Raw genomic sequence first — 17,915 nt, 5'->3', positions numbered from 1 at the left:
TATATATATATATATTTGAAAAATAATATATTCATATAAAATTATACTTTTTTATATGATTTGGAATGAGAAAAAAAGTTTATGTAAATGAATTCTAAATTCCAGACAAAAAATAGATATTTAAATTTCCTTCCAAAAATACTTTCGTCATGATATCAACGTCAAATACGGAAAGAGCAACACATGCCGTCTCGTATATTCATTCTCTTATCCGTTCTCTTCAGTTTTCCAAGAAACAAGGACGAGTACATTACAGGAAATATCAATTTCATCACTCTATTTGTGTCGATTCTACCAGGAACGTTTGTGTAACAATAAAATAATAGGAATATTATAAAATTAAGGATTAATCATAGACATAACGAAACAGTAACGAACAATGTTCTAACTCTTTTAGAGAGAAAATTTAGCGAATATATTAAATAAATTTTTTTTTTAATTATATAATGAATTTTTCTTATTTTTAGAAACCAATTACATAAATCCTTATTTTAGGATTTCTAAATTCTTTTTTCTACAATTTTGTAACTTGTCTCCGTGCAAACACATTGACACTTCCAGTAATTATTTCTTCAATTACAGGAAGCGCAGTAAAATAATTAAACACGAATCATGCAAAGAATCATAAAAGATGCACGCGCGATGGCGAGTTTCGTGTTTCTTTCAGTTCTAAAGGAAATCACGACAGGACTTATGAGAAGTACGGATAATACGGTCATTGCAGCACGTGTGAAATCTTGACTACGTGCACTCGAGGCCAGCTACCTTGCATAATTGAGAATCACTACCGCGTCGTTCAAGCACGTCTCCCGATGATGCTATAACCACTGGAAACCACGTTCCTCGTTGAATATTGAACCATCTATTCATGATCCATTCATTTCCTCAGACGTTATCCTACCACCAAGTCTCGAAGGATAAAAAGTGCTCATAATTCAAAAGAATCAAATTATATTCTGCAAAAAGATTCTGTTAAGCAGTGTTCCAAATTGAAATAAATTTCTTACAAACTGTACTAAATCAGATATTTTTGATCGTCGTATTTCCGTCGATAATTTATAGCAGTACACGGGAAAAACGATTTTGCTGAAATATCTAAAAATTTAACTAAATACAGGAGATAATTTTGTTGAACCATCAAAATAATTATATAGAATGTTTAAACATTGATAATAATGCTGCAAAAACTTTTAACATTCTAGCAAGCAGTTTTACATAATTATCTTGATTCAAACAAGAATTATTTCCAGATTAGTATCCAGCTAAATTTTTAGTTAGTGCAGCAAAATTATTCTTTCCGTGTATCCTACAACAAATATGGATGGAGTTATAAAATAAAAATAATTGTACGCGAGGCGCACGCCAATACAGAAACAACCGCATCGCTTGTCGACATTTGTTCCGCGATCACGTAAGAGTTCTATCGTTGTCCGAGAAAAGCGGTTAAATTTGCGGTCGCGGGAAATCGGAAAATTCTGCTTGGCAATATCCCGTCAATGTGAAACTCGGCGGAACTGCTCGCAATCTCGTGGGAGGATTCGCTGACAAGAACAGGGCTCATCGATTTGAAACTGCAGCGAAAAAGCCACGGCGGTGGTTTGGCGCGAAGAAAACTGAGAGAAGGCTGATAAAGTGCAAACTGGAGCGAAAGATGACCGTCGTGATCTACAGACATAAATTCGCAATTCACCGAGTTTCCTCGGTCTCAAACGAGCAAGAGCGAACAAAGAAAGGAGGACGTTGCCGCATCTATGGTAAAAAGCTTCGCTGTTGTAATCTCTGAATGTGAAGCCAGTGATACGTTGCGATTCTCAAAGAAAACGATATCGCGAGCAAATGATGAGACGCCGAGCTGTTCTTTCGACGACGCTTGAGCGAACAATAGTTACTCCAATATTGTAAAGCACAAATAACGGAATAATGTGCGGAGTTTCCAACAAAATTTGAAACTTGTTTCTTTGCGGAAATAGTGACGGTTTTCCCGGTTTTGTGAACTACTACGAAAGGATTACTCTCGTTTATCTTCCCCAAAAGAAATGTGCCCGTTTGCGAGCCAAGAGAACGTTTGCGACTAGAATTTTTATCTCGTGAAAATCGGCTCTCGTATGAAAGAAAGATAAAAGCTAGGGATTTCGAAAACTCCTGTCCGCAATCTCGGGATGTAATCTCGATCGTGGAAAAAAAAGAGTTAAAAGGAAACTGCACGACGCGCGAATCTCGAGAAAGTTCATTATTTTTTGTCATAAATCTTTAATTGTGAGACTCGTATCTCTAGAGAAAAAAGAAAAATGGCCAGAGAGAAAATCAATAAAAATATAGAGATTAAACTGGATATCGAACTATCAGTGTTGTCACCTTCACTTTCCAGAAAATTCCATAATTTGAAATTTCTCGATGAAACGATGAAGCCCTTGAAGAGAAATGAGATAAAAGGGAAAAAAGCATGATGACATTTCAGTCGTGACAGTTGCCGACTGAAATCTCATGAAACCAGTATGGAATCGCATTTCGAAGTTACCGTACTTGGCAGCTTCACGGGGCGAAATCATTCCGAAGCAAATGCGAGTTTCCAAGAGTGCCGACCTTCGCAGTTTCGACCTTCATCGACGCGCCGCAAGAGCCAGGGAGTTGTTCTCGTCCACGAAAAAGAGAAGAAAAATAACTCGAATGGAAAACTCGTTATCGAGTGTCGCGCGCGAAGTATCCTGCGCAGCTTTCAGAGACACGTCGAGGGCTCACCTCACGGGAAATCACGCGGCGCCAAGTCGGCGCATCCGATCGCAATTAACAGACGAACTTTTAATGAAACCGAACGTTCAATCCGTCCGTTTCTTTTTTCTTTCCTTTCTTTCTTGTAGCAAAGGCATTAGGGCGAAAATCGCGAGTGGGAATTGTCGCGCATACCACCACCATTCCGTCACCCCATAGTGGAGGAAAATTAAAAGTAATTAACAGCGTATTTTCTAAATTGATTATCGGAAATATTATTATTATTATGGTATTCGCATTGCGAGAGGGTTCGCTTTCAAACTGCGTATGTAATGTCTTGTTTATACGTAGATACGGCATATGTCGAACTAAATCCTGATTAGTGCTAAGCCTATTAACAACTGCGATACTTGTGATAGATAGTACACGTGCGAATTAATTGGCTTGCTATATATGCTAATCGCTAATTATCACACGCTGCAGATTGCGAGATTCCGTGCAGCATAATTGCACGATTTTATTTCACTAACGCGTAGAGGAGGCGGGGACCTTTATTAACGTTATGGGGCTGTTAGGTGAATCGCAGACACATAAAAGCCGGTAAAGGCCGTACCCATAACCCGACCAGAGCACCAATTCCGCTTCCGCGTTCGCGAATAAAAAGCAGCATCACGTGCCGCGAGATATCACTCGAACGTGTATTTCCACTGACCCGAGTTGCAAAAATATGCCTCTTACGCTTCTTCGTAAAAACGCTCGTAAAACGTAGCAGTAACGCCGACTTAGCTCGCTTGCCATCCTTAAATCCAATCGCATCCGATGTTTATACGATGCTTAAGAGAAACATAATGGCAAGAAATACGGACAAAGAATAATTTATATGCCTATTGTTTCGCGCAGGATAATATGAGAGGAAACCAAAAGAGAAATGATCACGTTTAATAATCGTACAGGGTTGTCACAAATTCCTTATTTATTCCTAAAATTCCGTAACTTTTTTTAACTAATTCCAGACAAAATTTCATAATTTTTCCTGATACTTGCAATAATATTTTAATGAAAGAGCAATTTAACACAGCAAAGTAAATCACTACTATATATTAATAATGTTTGGCTGCTGCTGCAATGCTTTCATTTAATTGTTAAGTTGGTAGAATTCCAAAACTGCGTATATATAGGCATACGATGCACGCATAGTAAACTTCTTTAAAACCAAGAATTTTTCTTTTCTAGAAAATTTTGCAAAATTCCCTGTCTTCTCTTTAGTTTCCCTGACCATTTTCGATTTCTCCAACTTTTCTTTGATTGCTTTTTGCTTTGCGCTCTGTCGTATTAAGCAATACTGCGAGAGAAGGGCTTTCAACATAGATAATATACACACATATGAGTACCTATTGATCCATCAATATATGACTTCGAAAACTTCCTCGCGATTCGATTAATACACAAAGGAAATCGCATCGAGTCTTTTGTTCATATTTGAGAACGGATCGAATCTCACGTCGGTACGGCCACCGAATGCGAAAAGCCCTGGTAGCCCCGTCGGTCGGCATGGCAACAGCTCCGAGCGTCCCGGCGTCGGGACGCTCGATACTAGACGACGACGGCGGTGGCGGTAGTGGTAGTGGTGGCGGCGACGGCGATGACGACGACGCCCAAATCCGAAAGGACGAGTGCGCGATGGGCGTCAGACGGGGTGTGGAAATTCGCCACCGTGTATTTCAGATCGCGATTCGCACGCAATCGTTCCCTCCGGTGAATTTACTTCCCCCTGGACCCCGCATGCACGCGCGAAAAGTACGTGCATGGGCGCCGCGAGGTCTCGCAACGATGGCAACGACACGTTGCAAAACAATGTTGTGCGAAAATGACAGTTCGCGGAGTGTCGATTTTCAATCCTCGCTCCGCGGCAAGCCGGTCAAATTGATTTCGATTTAGCAGAGTAAAGTCGAGTAAAGAGTCTATAAAATACGTATTATTCTCATAAATGTAGTAATACTGGAAATATAATAATAATGTAAAGGACTAATACTAGAGCTCTCAATTAACGTACCGTTACTTCAAAAATGACACAACTCAAAAAATATGATTTTCGAATTATTATTATGAATGAGTTAAACGTTATTCTATCAATTATTAAAAGTAAAGTAACCTCACTTTAACTTTTAACTTTAAAAAAACAAATCGTCGAAATCGTCACACCTGAAATAATAGTTTTTTTTAAGAGTTGTGAAACGAAAACGATCAATTATACCTATTAAAAATATATTCTTTTTGCCATCATTACGTGATTAATCAATAATCTTCTATTATAAATTAAAAATAATTTTTTGTAGAAAACTTTTACTAACTTTTTGAATCGTGTCACTTTCGAAGTAAAGGTGCGATATATATGTATACATTTTTTAGTATCTTTTTTAATAATATCTTATACATGTATAACCTTAAAATTTTAAGATACAAAATAAAATTTAACATGTTGACCTCTCACGATCTCCGTAAAATTCCCTTTTTATGTTCCATATAATATCGCAGTAAATATATACGCGCGTGAGAAATATTCATTTTTATCAGCACGTCGTTGGAGCATAGATGTTTTTAACCTTTAGACTGCCGGCATTTTTTCATTAAAATAGTTCTTTTTCCTCAAAAATTTTTCTATAAAAGTAACATACACATAACGCAAAATTTCGAGATTTTTGCAAAGCCACAAAAGTGGCTTTCCCGGCAAGGAACGTATGATCAAATATGAAAAATGTTTATTTTCTCAAAAATAGTATATTTGGAGATTTTTGGTATCGCTGATTCCAATTCCGAGCATAGATTTAGAAAATCTTGAACTCTAAACGTAATATTGACAACATAAATGAATATAAACGTATAAACTCATGCAAAGAACTTTCCTTTATTTAGCATTACCCAGAGCTAACAACATAGACGTAAAAAGTTTATAGCTCCTTTTTGATTTTTCTTTTTTGTTTAATTCTTAAACTTATTTTTTGTATTTTTTTTTACTTTTTTATATTTTTTACTTATTTTGTATATTTTTCAATACTTATATATTTTTATATATTTTGGGCAACATACACATATATATGTTTAATACAATTAGTATTTAAATGCCACCAAAAAATGGTATTTTAACTCACACTCAAGAGCCACAAAAGTGGCTTTCCCGGCAGTCTAAAGGTTAAAGCGTGTCAGGAAACCGACATAAAAGATAAAAATAAGAAGTATTCGCAAAGAAACAAAAATAAATAGCATTTTAAATGAATGGGCAAATCGATGAAAATTTCTCCGTAGTAACAAGGTCTTTAAACCGACATACTTTGGTTAAATTTAAATCACGATTAATAACAAACGAGAAACAGAAAGAGGAGAATGGAGTATGAGGTCGATGTCCTCTGAATCGTCATATTTCGATGAAAAATACGAATAACATCCGACAACGAGCTGTATATTTTGTCATTGTGCTTAGCGATACCAATCTGTTTATGAATACAGGTATATCTTTCGCGCATTTGCAAAATTAGTTTTCCTGGCTTGCACCGGCACGCATTTATTTCCTCGTCTCGTTCTTTCCTTCCCTATCTTCGTCACTCCTTCCGGTATCGTTACGAGAGTAAATTGAAGTCGCCGGCAGAGGAGAAATGTCGGCTCTTTCATCAAAATATGAGGCTCCTTCGTGGCTTACGATGAGAGCGGTCGTAGTTTTTCCCCTCTTCCCTGCTTCTCTAGAAGGGATGCACTTGATTACCTTCCTTAAAGGAAACCCTTCGTCTTTCACGACCGCGACCGTCTGCTTTCGATCACCTCATTTACATTATAAAGTTTCTCACAGGACACTAAAATAAGTGTGCCTCTAAAATAAGGACGTTGGATGAAAATACATTGCTACATTTATCCTCAACCTATTCAGTCGGTCTGGAAGAAGCTTTGAAGATTTGAGAGCTCACCAGGTCTGCGTAATTTTTTATACATTCAATATTTCCATTTCCCGTATTTTTAATTTTTGAACCAGAATAAACTATTAATAGAAGGTGAAAAAAAGTAAGCGTTTCGGTCTGGCAGACTTTAGGTCTGACAGGCTTCAGGCGATAACCAAGAATTGTCCGATAGAAATTTTTTTCTGTTGACCGTCCGTCTGGTTATCGGTCGTGACGAAAAGAGTGAACTTCGACTAGGCCAATATTTGACGGGAAGACTGGTCGCAAGATTACAGCCATTCACCGTCAAGAACGCCATAGAAATTCACGGAAACATTTCATACTAAAACGGAAATTAACATACATTTATATTCTTCTATTAATTCCTCGCATCAAGTAATAACAAAAATATTACTTAAAAGAATTATTAATATTGCTTAAAAGTACTTCGACTTCTATATTCATGTTACGTTTCTGATGAGGTCTTAACTGTAGTTAGGTAAATCTTAAGTTGACAAAAAGATTATTATTTTTAGTTGTACTTGTGTGCTATGCTTTATTCCTTCTTTTTATGGGAACACATTTAGAGTTTTTAATGGAAACGCAAAAAACAATCGATCGATCGAAAGGAAAACAAAACGATACATTTGCCGTTGACAACAGGTTCTCTAGATAATCCGTTTTAATCCGTATCTTCGGATGGCTTTCAGACGTTCGGGAGAAGAGCCTTCGACAGTTCTGGCCGCATGCCAAGCACTCCGAGTCTGATTAGCTTGTAATTGCGTATTGTTTTCTCCAGTAAAGCAAGACCGAACCGAGCGACGAACAAGGAAAAGAACAGAATGCAAAGGGGAATAAGATAATGTCAAGCTTCGAGTTCTTGAAATCTGCGAAAGATGCTCTTCTCTGAGTTAAGTTTCTCGACAGACTACTTGCTTCTATAATAACGGAGGAAACCGCGAAATAGCAGAAGACAATTCAGCGACACTAGAATTATTCAGTTAGCATAACTAAAATACTTTGGTTAGTATTTTATTTAGTTAACCCAACTATAATTCAAATTGAAAAATAAAATGAAATGGTAATATTACATTCTTCAGCAACAATAGTTACGAAAAACTATTAAATGCCTTCTGTAAATTTAAATTCCATCTGCTCGATAAACAATAAAAATATTATGCGTTAAATCTTTGCTTTTGATCAAATGACACGTTTTCGATGGAAATCTGAAATCTGGTGCAATATAAGAGATTCAAGAATCTACGGGATATCAAAGAATGTCTTATATTGATCGCCTTGACTTTGTAACGCGATCCTGTTATATGCGAGAACGACGAGCGAAAATGTGGTGTGGAAAAGGTGGCCATCGGTCTACGTCTTTCACGCGCGAATCATCGAAGAGGTCGAGGGCCCGTAGGTCCTTTGAACGCGGTCATGCACCTCTTTTGTGTCTCGTCACAATAAAGAGCCGTGGACCCTTCTTCAACTTCCTTTTCCATTTCTCTTTCTCGCCGGGGGTTTTTTAAGGGAATTTGAATCGACGACGAGTACGCACCGCGTTCGGGCGTGTTAAAAAGTGATCGTTAGAGTCCCGCTATCTCGTTAACTTTCCATTTTTCCCGACTTGTTAAGTATCCCTTGAAATTTGGTGGAAGCGTAGACGCGCGTTCGATGCCGTGTAACATTTGGCGTTTCGCACTGTCGTACCTTCCGTTCAATATTAATCAATTCACGAATATAATGAGCGAGCCTTTTACATAGAGAAACTTCGCTTCATCACCAAAACGAAGAAAGCAGTTTGCCCGCTTAATTTCCGCGATCGAAAGTTTGGCGCGATGGCTACGGGAATTTACCTAGCAAACTTTTCTTCGTTCACAATCCGGAGATCTTTACGATAGGAGAATTTAAATACTTGGAAAGATTTTTCGCAAAGTCTGAAGGACGAAATCGGTGGCTTGAACATTATCATGAACGATGGCCGGAAAGCAACTCTAAGGGAAAAAAAGGTTAGGAGAATATCGCGTATCGTCACTTTGGACGCCTTCAGGATATCCGTGAAATTTCGTGAACAGAAGAGAAAAGTTTCGATCGAAGCTTCCTGCATTTCATCTCTATCGTGAATTTGCGCGAATCTCAGGCTTTTCATTCGTGCTTTTCATTCCACCTGTCGCATTACGTCTAATCGTGCAACGAAAGCACATAACTTTAGACAAAATACGATTGACGACACGTAAGAACACCTTTCAGGTGTCGTCACGCGGCGCGTCCTACATCGTTGTTGTCACTGTGAATCCAACAGAAACGAAAATTGAGCAAAAAGAATGAAAAGTACTTCAACTGCGCAAATAGCATCATTCCTCGTTATTCAAACTCTCGTTTTTAACGATCGTAAATATTCACACAGGGAAAAATTTTGCTAATCCGCCTGATAACGGTAAATTCCATTTGCAAATATAGGGATCACAAATTATTTGCAGGTGCAACAAATATTTATTCTTTCTCGTACTCGCTACAAAAATTATTTGCAACAAGTCCAAAATATTTGTCAAATGTACAAATTTGTTTGCCACCAATTATAAATATTAAACAAAGTTGACAATTAAATTTTGTAATCCCTTTCGCATTCATAACAAATCTTTTCCCTCCGTGTTGCTACCAATTACAATTTGCTACAAAATACAAGTATAATATATAAACAAAAACAATGATTATGTTTGTATTGTAACACGGATAAGTCTTAAAATTATAATTTATACCAAAAGCTAAATAATAAATTTTAAAAATCTATCGATTATTTATAAAAAATTATTTATAGAAATAAACCTTTTAATTAAAAAAAAATAATATTTATAAAAATCTTTTTAAAAATTCATCAACAAATTTTCATTTAATTTCCCGAATGTATTATCGCATAAGAAAATTCTCTAAAAATTAACGTCACCGAGGCACAAGGAAGTTTCTTTTCAAGGTTACGCGCGCGTGAACGTGATACGATACCGCATCGAAAGATATATATGGATGGCAGAACTCGAAGGACCGTGGGATGAATTTCATCGGAGCCATTAGGGATGAAATCGAACCGAACAAACACCACCGCAATGCTTTCTGCCGCATATGAAAACCGGTTCTGAACCACAGGGACTGCGACCACTGTCGCAACGGTCTTACTCTCTCGGCGCATCGACGAAACTGCGCGTGCACGCATCGTTGCATGTGCAACGCTGTGACGTTGACGGGTTTACAACTGGGGACAGAACGCGTCTTGTCATATACGTGACGAAATCTTTTTCGCAACAGTACAAAATTACATGTCGTATTCGTGTAGAAAGCGAATATCACGGAATCACGAATCCTTTTATATAACTTTTACCTAACGGAAAAATTCAATATTAATACTAAGTAGAGTTTATATTAAAAAATTGTAGTAGTTACTCAGTTATATTAGGATTCATATTAAAAAGTTCATATTTTATAATAGAATAATAGCCTATCGCCATAAGTAAAAGGATAATTAAATATTTCCTGGATGACACGAGCGAATACGTTTTGGTCAGAATTTCAATCAAAAGTTTTGGAATTTCGTATTTAATTCTTGCAGATCACACACACACAGAGGCGTTTAATTTAATTGAAAGCACTTAATAATTCTCTGCCTCCGTTCAAGATATGCTTACGCATCACGGCGTGACATTCAACCATTCTGTCCTAAAATAAAATACGCATGCAACGTGGACGCTTTGAACGTGCATGCCTGTCAGCTCCATATATGTTACGAAAAAAAAAAAAAAGAAAGAAAGGACCTTGCACTCACGAGCTGAAACGAAGAATGAAACAAAGTCTTTCTCTACGCGTAAGGTTGGCCTTAACCCTCACAGGTGTTTTCTCTCCTTAAAGGGGTGAGTCACGCAAGGCTAACCTCAGCTCACGAGAGCTCCCCTTTGCATTTTCTGACCACCGTACTCTCTTTCTACACGCACGTACTATGCGATACTAATTAATACCACTCGGCCGCCCCGCAATGAAAGTCACGGCGACAGTCGGGCAAAGTTCGGGGAAGAATGAGTCGCACGGCCACACCCTGGAACATGCGGCGGCATTGTACGCGAGGGTGTTGGAGACAATGTCACATTCACGGGACTTCGAAAAAGAGGGTCGTCTCATGCCGGGCGTCAGAAGAGATCTCTGAAGTACCTATACGGAGGTCGCTTCATTCACAAAAACAACCGTTCGAGATCCGAGAAGTACTTCTCACTGCATCGAGGGGAACACTGTAACATCTCTAAAAACCGTAAACTTGAACCGAAAATCCCAAACTGCTCTCCATGAAAGCTGAATAAAATAAGGGATTGTTCGAACGATCACTCGCAGCATCCAAAACGAACGATAACATTCATCTTGTAAATTCGTCTCATTATGGTCGACAAATCTAACTTTAAATCATGATAAAAATATGGAGATTTTTTAAATCATTGTATTATTTTATATTATTAATTTTAATTCACTAATATCATGGATGTAAAATCATTATCTTAGAATTCATAAAATTAGCTAATGAGCTGCTCGCGAAACTTGAAAGAAATTTGTAATTACACGAAGAATAACAGCTGGCAGACTAATTATTTGTGCGTCTTGGCGTGAGAGTCGAACTAATAAATTCCGAACGACCGTCCACTTCAACTTGTTCGACTCGTTAACGTCGTTATCTACATAATTTACTCGCAATGCGACCGCGATAAGGGCGCGGTCCGGGAGCTAAAAATAAACGAACATGATATTTATTACCCGCCTAATGTTGTAATTCACACGACGATATAAATTTGTTTAATCGAGTTCCCTTCTCGCACGCGTGTCGGATCGTTTTCATCTTCAATCCTCGACGTCGGTCGCGTTCACTTTTAAGGTTTTACGTGATTATAAATAAGTAACGTAACGACAAAGAAAGGACTGAATGTGGGAGGAATAATGGATCGAGAAAAAAGGATATGCGCATATATTTCCTGCAATTACGAGGATAGTTCCAACAGTTCTCGACCTGACACAGAAATGACATCACAAATATCAAACTGCTATAATTTTACACAAGTTTAATCCTGCACAGAGCTACTGTTAAAATTTCAGATAGATGCGTTCATTAATTTATTTTTTTTTCGGTCGCGTAAAGATCAACTTTTGGTTTCATCATAAAAATGCTCACACTTCTTCAATTGCAGTCACAAAATTGCATGAATCGTACTTCGAATTGGTTCGCAAGCACTGTATTTCACCAGATTTAGCTCTCAGTGACTTTTTTCTCTTTCCAAATATGAAGAAGTGGCTCGCAGGAAAAGATCTAACTCAAATACTGAAGTAATTGATGAAACTAACGCTTACTTTGAAGATTAAAGAAATCGTATGTATTAAACAGATGGTATAAAAAAGTTAGAATATCGTTGGAATAAGTATATTGAGCTAAAAGGGGACTATGTTAAAAAATTAAAAAAAATTCGCCAAAAATCGTGTGTTTTCTTCATTAGGCTGAGAACTTTTCAAACTACGCGCAATCAATTTTTACACTCGGTATACATCTTAATTCTGGGTATCTCTTATTTTTAAGCTGCAATTTTTCTTCAATCTTAATGAACGCGTTCCTGATACAGTTCTTTTTCCGCGATGAAATAGCTCGCCGTAGGCAAGTATATATCCGGGAAGTTTGGGCCATTGAACCGTGCTGCTGGCGAACACAATGAGCGACCGAACACGGCGTAGACACGGCCACTGACCGGTGTTCGTATACCCGGGTTACCGATATCCCTCATCCGACATGTCGTACGTTCCCGTAGGAAATTGGCCCAAGGGCCGTGACCGCGTATCGACATTACGTCAAGTCAGACCACGTCGATCGTACTATCGACATTATGAAATAATTAGCCACGTCAGCGCAGAAGAGCGATACGATCGATCGGCAAACGATTTTATCCAATCGCCATAATTTCTGGGGTCCGTGAGGGGGTATCCGGAACATACACGCACGCACCACTCCCATTAACATTTCGCGTCACGCGGAGCGTAGTCTGCAAAAAAGCACCGCACACGCAAATCCGAGTCGCGCCGACTCACTCGTGGAAGGAGACAAGGTGGTCGACCACGAGAAACAGCGTCAAGATTTATCAGAGGAATATATATCGGACGGTCTCATTGCTTTTATCCCGCGAGAAAATAACTATGTTCCATTTTTGGTAAAAAGCGTTATGTAAGTACATGCTGTGAGAGACAAAGAATCAATAAAATTGTACAATTAAAACCAGTTATTAAATAAGAAAAATAAATAACAAAAATTAATTAATTAACTACCCTTAAATTTGCCTGCTAAAACGGACCAAATAATAGCAAATAGATGATATTATTCAATTTGAAAAATGTCATTTCACGATAATTCAGTGAAGTAAATAATTGAATCCGTCTCTCGTTAAATAAAGATGACCGAGATTTCCCGTGAAAAATTTTCAGCGATTACTTTATCGACATTTGATTCATAATTTAACTCGTTTCATTTAATTATATTATTTTTTTACCGCGACATTCCGTTCACGACAGATGTACATCACTTTAAACTAATTTTGGTGGAATGTTAAGTAATACAATTGCATTGCCTCGACCCGCTTCTTCCTTTGCGTGACGATAAAGATGTGACAAATACCAGACAAGGTTTAGACGCCTCACGGACATAAGAATGCGTGAAGAGACAATTTAAAGGAATTAAAAGTTAATTGCTTTGAATTGAAAATTTCGCCGCCAATTAAGGCAGAATGAGTATATTACTAGAAATAGAAAAATGTGTTAACGCAGCTGAAACCATGCAACGAAAAAGTCGCTTAATAATTGTGTCTTTCGAACAAATAATCTTTCTAGTACAAGAGTAATTAACAAGTCTATTTATGGTCGTATCCATTAACCAGCATACTTAGTGCGATGAGTTCATATAATCTCATGATACATATAAACGCGATGGTTATTAAAACGTCAACGAGTCGAAGATGAATCATTAAGTATGGGAAAATTTTTTCCGCCAACTCTTCGAGAAATTTCAATCCGCATGCTATGCGCTTCCCGACGTGCAACAAATAAACCGGTTGATGAGAGCAATAGGACTCTGCAACCAGCATGACCGTGTCATAACATGCTCAACAATGTCATGTCGCTATTACGAGACGCACACAACAGCGTTTGCACGCGGTTGCATACTACTTGTAATTCCTTAATGATTCCGGAATGCTGGGCCGTTCGAAGGGAGTGAAAGTCGCGGTTGAACAGTTAAAACTCACGGTGGTATTCATGATGATTCGAAGGTTACACGAGAGTAAGATATTCCCTCTCTCTTTCTCTCTTTCTCTTCTTGTATTATATTTTTTGTATTATACTTTATTTTTCTTGTATTATACTTTATTTTTGCTAAATTCATTGTTTTTTTTGTAACTCGTTTCTTTAATTTTTGTAATTTTTTTTCTATTTTCTACATCATCTTTGCTTTAATTTATTTGTTCTTAGAGGGCACAACCCTAAAACAATAACACTCTCTCTCGTTCTCTCTCTCTCTCTCTCTCTCTCTCCCTCTCTCTCTGCATCTACTATACAGAGAAAAATGTAAAGTAATATACATTAGAATTTCCTAAATGTTATGAAATTGACGAAACACAGAGACAAGCCCACTTGTGTTAAAATTTCTGGTGAGCAGTCATCGTATAGCAATATTATAAGGTACTTTTTACATATTTCGTAAAATAAATCTATAAATTACCATATACCGGATATTTACTTTAGAATTTACTTTATCGATGAGTATTTTTTTCCTCAGTGCTGACAAAATTTATTTTATTGCACAGTAAAAAATACAAGTGTATAAAGTCTTGAGAGATGTTATGCTTACTTAAAAATCTGAAGAATAGTATGATTTATTTTATATATACTGTAAGATAATAATTATTTGAATGAATTTACTATAATTGTAATGCATTTTTTACCTTACCCTCCAGTATTTTTACTTTCAGGCAAGCAAAGTTTGAAAAATAAGCAGAATATTTTTATAAGTCTTGTAAGGTAAAAATTATTCAATCGTTTTTCTCCGTGTAATACGTATCAGGTATGCTACAAAATCGTTATATAATCGTTGAATAAAAATTCAAAGAATAATTTTTTAAATATTGTATATATAATATTATTAATTAGAGAAAGAATAATTGCCAAACTTGCTCGAAGGATAATGAATAAGATGCAGCAATTGTCCGATTCATCAAGGTTATATTAGTGTCGACAACGAGACGATACAAGCTATAAATATCTAGAATTCTTTTGTGAGAGCACTGGACCTTCGGTCCGTTCCGCGCTATGGAGAATGCATGTTTTCAACTGTCCAAGCGATACGACCGCATCCATCACTCGCGGTGATAAACGACTGCGAGAACAGGACGTAAAAATGATATGCCGATAGTCTGCCGATAAAGCAAAAAGTACCGCAAGACGCGCGGGGTCTATAAATAACGTAACAACGGCTAATGAAGTCCCGTCATTACCATATCCAATCGGAGGGTCTTCAACGTCGAGATTCTTGCTTTCATCAAACCGACTGATAACGCGGGAGAATAGCTCCGAATAATAACGCGGGTAATGCTACAACGACATTACATCGGATAATAATCAAATAAATTTTTAATAATGCCACAACTTATCGGGTGGCCCGTCAACCGATCCGACGATAAAATTATCGTGCTCGTGTAATATCGGGTAAAGAGCCATTGTCTATCGGGACGAGCTGCAGGTCGAAGCGGAGGCTGCGACAAGGGATCGGGCTGGTTGTCTGGTAGGCTAGCAGGCAGGCAGGCAACCGGCGGGGATAATTTAACCATGCGCGGCGAAGAGCCGGTTTTCCACGGCGGCCTATCACGAAAGTTGCGCGCGCGGAGGTACGACGAACCGGAGGGATGAGTCACGGCTGTTCTTCTCTCTTCCCACTCTCTTTCTGTCGCGTCGAGGTCGCGGCGACGAAGAAAGGGAAGGAAGGGAGACCACGCACGCGAATGCGGCTGAACTGCAGACTGTAAAGGAAGATGAAGAGGAAGGTGGTGAAGGAAACGAGAGGATCAGCCGTCGCGAGATCTTACGGCTACATGCTTCGCTTACGCGAGACTATGTATTCGAGAGGGCAAGATAAGACGGGAAGCTGCAGAGAGCGAGGAAAAAAAAATTGCGAGAGAAACGGGAAGAAAAGCGAGAGCTGGCGTCGCTATTTATTATGCATCTGCCGGCAAACGGATCGCAGCTGCCTGCCTGCGTTGACCGGAAAGAACTATGATGATTCATTGCTGCCTCAGGATAATTATCCCAGTACGCTTTTCAGAACGTGACTTCAGCAGGTGAATGCAAGTGAAGTACGTTGTTGCTTCCATTCTTTTCTTATTTCTACCAATGTAGATTAACTTTAATCTCGGTTTAACTTACTTTTTATCTTTTTCTGATTCTCAGAACTAGGAAGAGAAATAAAAGATACATTAAACCGAGATTAAAGTTCATTTACGTTGGTAGAAATGATATCAACATTCAATCTTTAAATACAATCTAACGCAAAATTTTCTCAAGAAGAAATGTGTGAATCATACACAGAAAAAATAATTTTGCTAAAATATCTAAAAATTTAGCTAGATACAGAGAGATCTAAAAATAAATTTTTTGGACTAATAATTACGCGGAAATCTCAAGCACAATGAGCAATGTTATAACAAATTTTAACGTTCTAGTAATCAGTTTGAGCGTCCTACATATATAACTATTTTGATGGTTCAATTATTTTCACATCTATATCTACTCTCTAAATTCTTTGGAGTAGAATCTCACTCTAAACTCTAAAGAGTGAAAATTAAGCCAGTTTTGAAAAAGAATAACTCAATTTTCAAAGAGTGAGATTTTACTCTTCAGACATTCACTCTAAAAGTTTTAGAGAGCAGCTAAATTTTTAGATATTTCAACAAAACCGTCCTTTCCGCTTAAACAGAATTGCTACAGATACGTTTGTTGTTATCACATTACGTTATAAGAGAAACTTAATTATTCATTATATATTATATTACATCGTTTCCAAGAATCGATTGCGGTCCAATTAAAGCTTCCGAGACTCGATGCATCCTTATGACGCATCGCGCTATCACGATATAATCGCGCTGATCGAGGTATAAAGCGCGCGTAACGTGGAATAGCTTGTTAAGCCGCAACGACGAAGATTAATAATAACATCTACAAAATGAGCTCCATCATTCACGGAGCTCGTGAAAGGCCGTCGCGTCGTTGTAATGGCTGCGCCGTCAGCGTCACGAGGTATAACGTGTAGCTGCATAATACTTCATCATTTCCCTGCGCGACAATGATACGATACCGGGGGATGGTTCTCGTCCTGCCGATAAACACGAGAACCGAGAAATGAGCGATACTAACAAAACTTTATTAACGCGGACTTTCGCGAGACGATCGTTCCTACCAAATAAATCTCTGATAATCGCGAGTACCTTCGAGATTTATCGGGACACTCCGGAGCCAATTAAGCACCATCTGAGAGCACTCGATCCCGTGCAGTGACGTATTAGCGCCTAGGCTAACCTAGAGATCCTATAACAGAGTCTAGCACAGAACTTTTGATTGACCTTTGGTTGTTTTTGTCAATTTCAATAAGTTAGAATGAGACAGCATACTCTCTAAATTTTTCAGAGTGGACTCTTACTTTAAAATTTTGAAAGAGTAGCTAAATATTCAATCTCATCAGAGTGACAATTCACTCTAAAAAATTTTAGAGTACACATAAAAAGAGAGACAGTATATATTACTCTTCTTTTCATTCTTGTTTTGAATTTCTCGTTACCAGACTTTTGTAGGATCTCTAGGCTATGCCTAGACCTAGAAATCTAAGCTATGCAGAGAACGGCAAATTTAGGAGAGGGGGGCGGCAGTTTTTAAAAGAATTTCTAAAAAATTGTCAGGTTTTACTAGACGCGAATAATTAGAAGACTATTAATCGTGTGCGAATTCAATAACTAACAGAATACAGAATTTGCTTAATTTAGATTAAGTTACATTGAGACTTGAGGAGTAAGGAGGGCAACGATTTAATTGCATAGGGGTGTCGTGAGTCCTAATCCACTTCTGATCCCGTGACGGCTATCGCGTGGCCGTCCGCGATTAGGTATCTCCGCACGGCGCACACACGGATCGCGGCACGAACTTCAAGGGAAACACGAAGTGCTACGCTTGATCAAACATAGG

At 38.0% G+C, this 17,915-nt stretch overlaps 1 protein-coding gene across 1 annotated transcript in view; it reads right to left on the bottom strand.

Annotated features, from left to right (window-relative positions):
- LOC108723397 (A kinase anchor protein 200) overlaps window positions 1-17,915 on the bottom strand; it is a 119,839-nt gene that overhangs the window by 19,564 nt on the left and 82,360 nt on the right.

The sequence above is a fragment of the Mycetomoellerius zeteki genome, unplaced genomic scaffold (genome assembly GCF_001594055.1).
Source record: "Mycetomoellerius zeteki isolate Tzet28-1 unplaced genomic scaffold, Tzet1.0 scaffold232, whole genome shotgun sequence".
In the NCBI taxonomy this organism is placed as follows: Eukaryota; Metazoa; Arthropoda; class Insecta; order Hymenoptera; family Formicidae; genus Mycetomoellerius; species Mycetomoellerius zeteki.
Note: the sequence above shows the minus strand (reverse complement) of the source record. Positions and strands in the feature narration are given on the sequence as shown.